Genomic DNA, 5,467 nt, shown 5'->3' with positions numbered 1-5,467 from the left:
GTGAGTGGGGAGAGAATGGGGTGAGAGTGGGGAGACACTCAGGAGGGCTGTGCACTAGTGACACCAGCTCCAGAGGACATGGACCCTGTATAGTAGGCTGAAAGTTCCAATTGTATGCAGAATGGTAGAAATACAGTTTAATGAAATGAGCACTAAGTAATTAAAGGGATTGTCTACAATGCTACTTTTCTGCTAAAGGACCTCTGATCCAATTTCTTTCTTGGTAGTTCCCATTTGGTAGCCCTCAGTCCAGTATTAGAACTAGGAGCTGGGGCAGACAAACTGCTGGTACAACCTGGGGTCCACTGGCTTCTGTTACAGATACATAAAGGGTGCGTTATTGGTCAGCAAAGGGCCCGCCTGCGTCCGCCCCCGCGCCCTCTCCCTCCTGCGTCCGCCCCCTCTCCCGCCTGCGTCCGCCCCCGCCCCCTCTCCCTCCTGCGTCCGCCCCCTCTCCCTCCTGCGTCCGCCCCCTCTCCCGCCTGCGTCCGCCCCCGCGCCCTCTCCCTCCTGCGTCCGCCCCCTCTCCCTCCTGCGTCCGCCCCCTCTCCCGCCTGCGTCCGCCCCCGCGCCCTCTCCCGCCTGCGTCCGCCCCCTCTCCCGCCTGCGTCCGCCCCCTCTCCCGCCTGCGTCCGCCCCCTCTCCCGCCTGCGTCCGCCCCCGCGCCCTCTCCCGCCTGCGTCCGCCCCCTCTCCCGCCTGCGTCCGCCCCCGCGCCCTCTCCCACCTGCATCCGCCCCGCACCTTCTCGTTTCCGCGCCCTCTTCTGTCTGTGTCCGCCCCCGCTCACTCTCCCGCCTGCGTCCGCACCCTTTCCCGCCTGCGTCCGCCCCCGCGCCCTCTCCCACCTGCGTCCGCCCTCTCCCGCCTGCGTCCACCCTCTCCCGCCTGCATCCGCCCCGCGCCCTCTCCTTTCCGCGCCCTCTCCTGTCTGCGTCCGCCCCTGCACTAGGCAGTGGTGATGTGACATCATGTGAGCACATAACTTGCAGTTAAGTCTTGTCACATGACCGCTGATCTGTGTTGGGATCCTCCACCATTACCAGGCCAAAGTCATCTGAACTTAGTATAAACCATTAATTTTAGATCTGATAAAGAATTTGTACAACGTTAGGACAATTATTTCATGTATTTTGGGCTAAAAATAATATTTCCATCTGTTTTTTTTTTGCAAATTGAGTTAAAGGGGTAATACTATTTTAATAGATAGATATTTTGTCTGGTAGTGCTTGTAAATACAACCTATTTTGCAGTTTAATGCTTATTAAAAATTTTCAGCCATTCTTGAGATATTAACACTTTTTTTCTTTTGTTTAGGCTCATTGCCTTGGCGACCGACCACCTTTGCTAGACATCAGAACATGCGCAGTGCTTACAAGCTCCTTCCCATTAAGCTTAAGTATTCAGTGTTTTGAAGTTGGCTGAGCTCGCTGGAGAGCGCTGTTACCGTCTATTCCCAGCCAGCTTAAGTGAACTTATTGCATGCTAGACACCAGTGGTGGTCGATCTCCTAAGCAATGAGCTGCAAATAAATGAAAAGTGGTAATATCTAAAGGACACCTACAAATTTTAATAAGCAATAAATTGCAAAAGTGCTTGTTGTTGCAAGCGCTATCCGTCAATATGCATCTATAGAGATGGGAATAATCCGTAACTGAGAATCCATCAGTCAGCTCGTTCTGACACAAGTACTTGTAAGGCTGTGTTCACACTGACTTTTTTGAGGTGATCAAAAACAATGAGTTTCGTCCATAAGGAGTCCCTTCAGAGATGTGACATGCATTGCTTTTTTGCACAAGGTGTTACTCAAAACTTCTTCATGAAAAAAAAACAAAAACACTTAAAAAAACTTCTCATTTGAACAGCATAGTGGACTTCCCATAGAAATAAATAGGAACAGTTATCCAAGTGTTTTTGAAGCATTTTTAAAGAGAATTTTGGAGCTGATTTGCTCAAAAGAGCCCTAAAAAAAGCTTCTTAGGATAGGTGTAAACATGGCATAAATGTTTATGTTTTTCTGGGCTCCTCTCAGTTGACTTATTACCACAATGTTCATCTCAACTTTTCTATGGTTTTGTTTTCCTAAATCAGCACAGAGGGGTTCTGAAAAGGACAGATGAAAGATTTATAATGAGCTCACTGACTGATTCTCAGATGACTCATTCTGCAGCCAGCAATGCACAGTGCAACACAAAGGCTATAGAAGGCAAACAGTGCAAAATGTTTAAGAAACCCAATTACAATTTTTTTTAACCCAAAATACATGCATTTCATGCATAATCAGGAGCAGTCAGTGGGTCAAAAGTGGTGAAGAGAGCAAACGGCAAAAAATGGCCACTTTTTACCTGGTGACGCAAAAACTGCCTGTGCTGAAGTAAGATTTATGGAGTAACGAACACCGCCACTCATCATGAATTTGACAAGTGGGGATTGGCCCGCATTGCTCCACCCCAACTCCACCCACTCTGTCAGAGCTGGGGTGAGAATGGCGCAAAAATGCCAGAAGTCACATTCAGCCGTGGTCTGACAGGGCACAATGCGCTTTAAACCCAATCCCCCTGATGCCCTGATTTACGCCCTCCTTGGATCTCACCCTACTGCTGTTAGCGCTCAGAATGCAGTTACCCCATATATATGGCAAATTTGGACATAGCGATGTTTGAAAAAGACCCAGGTTGGGTCGAAACGTAACCTATCGCTTTACCCATCATTTTTTGTTTTGATGGCCAGCACTATGGCGAATTACTAGTTCTTGTTGAAATAAAAGCAAGCATAATTTACAGTCCTGTGAGTGTGGCTGATTATCTTCTATTTGGATTTCTCCAGTCTACCCTCATAAATACTGAGTGTGCACCTTATCGATTGCATAATTACTATGTATGCGATGAGCATTCTACCTTTCTTACTGTATACTTCTAATCTATATAGGTCATTTAGCTTACAAAGGAGGGGATAATCACACTGTTACCACCATAGAGATGGCGCTGGCCCTTGCTGGATATGTGATGCTGCACCGTCGTAACAAGGGATTTATAGCAGAGCATACACAGTTAGGTCCCAAACTATTTGGACAGTGACTGAATCTTAGTGATTTGGCCTCTGCACACCACTATTTTTTTATTTAAAATGAAACAAGTGAGATGCAATTGAGGTGTGGGCTTTCAGGTTTAATTAAAGGGGTTGAACAAAACTATCCTTTGAGACGGTTAGCAAATGCAACCATTTTCCTACAAAGCCTCCTCATTTCAGGGGCTCAAAAGTAATTGGAAAATTAACTTTACAAAGTATTAAAAATGAACATTTTATTTATGGTAGCGAACCCTTTGCAGGCAATGACTGCCTGAAGTCTGAAAGCCATGGCAGCTAGCTTCTTTAGATGTTTGTTTTGGCAAAGTCTAATCTTGCCTTTCTATTTTAAGGCTGGGTAATGTTTTGTACCTTGTGATGAACCCATTTGTTCCCATGAAGTCTTCTCTTTATGGTAGACTTAGATACTGAAACACCTACTTCCTGGAGAGTGTTCTTCACTTGGGTGGATGTTGTAAAGGGTTTTTTTCTTTACCGTGGAAAGGATTCTGTGATCATCCACTACTGTTGCCTTTCCTTGGACGTCCATGCCTTTTGAGTTCCCAAGGTCACAAGTGCTCTTTTTTTTTTTAAGAATGTACCAAACTGTTGATTTGGCAACTCCTAACATTTCTGCTATCTCAGTGATGGATTTCTTCTTTTTTTAGCCTAATGGTGGTCTGTTTCTCTTTCATTGAGAGCTCCTTTGACCGCATGTTGTGGGTTTACAGCAGCAGCTTCCTAATGCAAATGCCACACCTGGAATCAGTTCCAGACCTTTTACCTGCTTAATTGATGATGGATTAATGAGGGATAAGCCCATGCAGCCTATTAAAGAACTTTTGAGATACTTGTTGAATTACTTTTGGTCCCTTTTAAAAAGAGGCAGCTACATATTAAAGAGCTATGATTCCTAACCCTTACTCCAATTAAGATGTGAATACCGTCAAATTACGTGTACGCTGAATCTGGCATAGATTCTCTCATGCCTGGGAATCGGGCCGATTATGCTAATGACAGCTGGCTAAAACTCCTGCCAGAGTTTGAGACGAGTGTCATCTAAGTGTGATCCGAATGTCTCATATGAGAGATTTTCAGCACAGGTGCGGAGAAGATGGAAAACGTAATTTCTCCATCTTCTCCATTGTCTCTGTGAGCGTATATTGGACTGCAATCGGATGACAGAACCATAGTCTTGTATGGGTGCATGTGATCTGATCTGGGTGCCTCTGTTAGTTTTTAGGGCCATGGTAAAAAAAAAAAAAAAAAAAATAAGTCCTGGACAACCTCTTCAATCCATCTGTGTTTTTAGATACCTGTTAGTAATTTTTTGCCACCCAAACCTCCATCAGTGCCTAATATAGTAGTAATCAAACAGGTGGCACACCCAGTGAAATAGAGTTAGCTTGAGAAGGGTGCTAGTTCCTCTTGAGCCAATCACTGAGCTCCTGTAGACAATTTTCTGGGTGGGCATTCATAGATATGGGCTTTTTTTTCTTCTGGGCATTTCTCTGGTCACCAGCTCACTAGGCAGAGACTCCGCTCCTGCATGAACACGTGCACCCGTAGACTTTCTATTGAGCTCATACACCGCTTCTTCCCTTTGATTTGATCTACCAGTGGGAGTCTGAGGACCTGGATCCCCCCAACCACAAGTAATGAATAATGGGTTAGCTCACTTTAAGTTGTGTAGGGATATACCTCTTGTGTAACGCTGAGCTCACACTTCATTATTCTCCCTCCTGACCAGCATCAATTATGAATAATTCCTCTTTAGAAATGCACCTCAGAAGACACAGGTATTTTTGCGATGGAATCCTCCAGAAGCAATGTAGTAATAAATCTAGTGCCTCCAAGTCTACAGTCGCTGCCAGGTGGCACTGTAGCACTTTCTGTTCCCTTCCAAACCAGAATGCAACAATGACATTCATTTAGAGGTGAAATCCTATGCTGCATTCACAGCAAAATGTTACCCTTGTAACATAAAGAGGTGGACTGTACTGTAGACATTGGTAATGTCTGAGAATGTTCTGTAGATCACCAACACCTTTTCTTGACAGATGAGAGATCTGCATCCTATCAGTAGAAGTCCAGAGCAGCCGCAGATCACTGCAGAGACAGATCGCTCTTCTAGTCTGACTTGTTGTCCAAGACGACATTCACAGACCAGCTATGAAAGACATTCATGAAAGGAAACAATAGAAATAATGTGGAAAGATAATTCCTATGTATGTTCACATCGCGTTTTTGTCTCGTTTTTGCTCCAAGAAAACGTAGTGTTTTATTGTCCCAGCAAAGTGAATGAGATTCCTGAAATCTCATGCACACGTTGCTTATGGTTTCATATCTGCAGCATGTCATTTCTTTGAGCATTTTTCCAATGTTTTTCATCCATTCTAATG

General features: G+C 45.0%; 1 protein-coding gene across 1 annotated transcript in view; it reads left to right on the top strand.

The window, feature by feature from the left end:
- NME7 (NME/NM23 family member 7) overlaps nt 1-5,467 on the top strand; it is a 237,401-nt gene that overhangs the window by 162 nt on the left and 231,772 nt on the right. The window lies entirely within an intron of this gene.

This window comes from Phyllobates terribilis, unplaced genomic scaffold (genome assembly GCF_046119375.1).
Source record: "Phyllobates terribilis strain yellow unplaced genomic scaffold, ASM4611937v1 Scaffold_2__4_contigs__length_985480577, whole genome shotgun sequence".
NCBI classification, from domain to species: Eukaryota; Metazoa; Chordata; class Amphibia; order Anura; family Dendrobatidae; genus Phyllobates; species Phyllobates terribilis.
The sequence above is the reverse complement of the archived record's forward strand: the minus strand, read 5'-3'. Positions and strand labels throughout refer to the sequence as shown.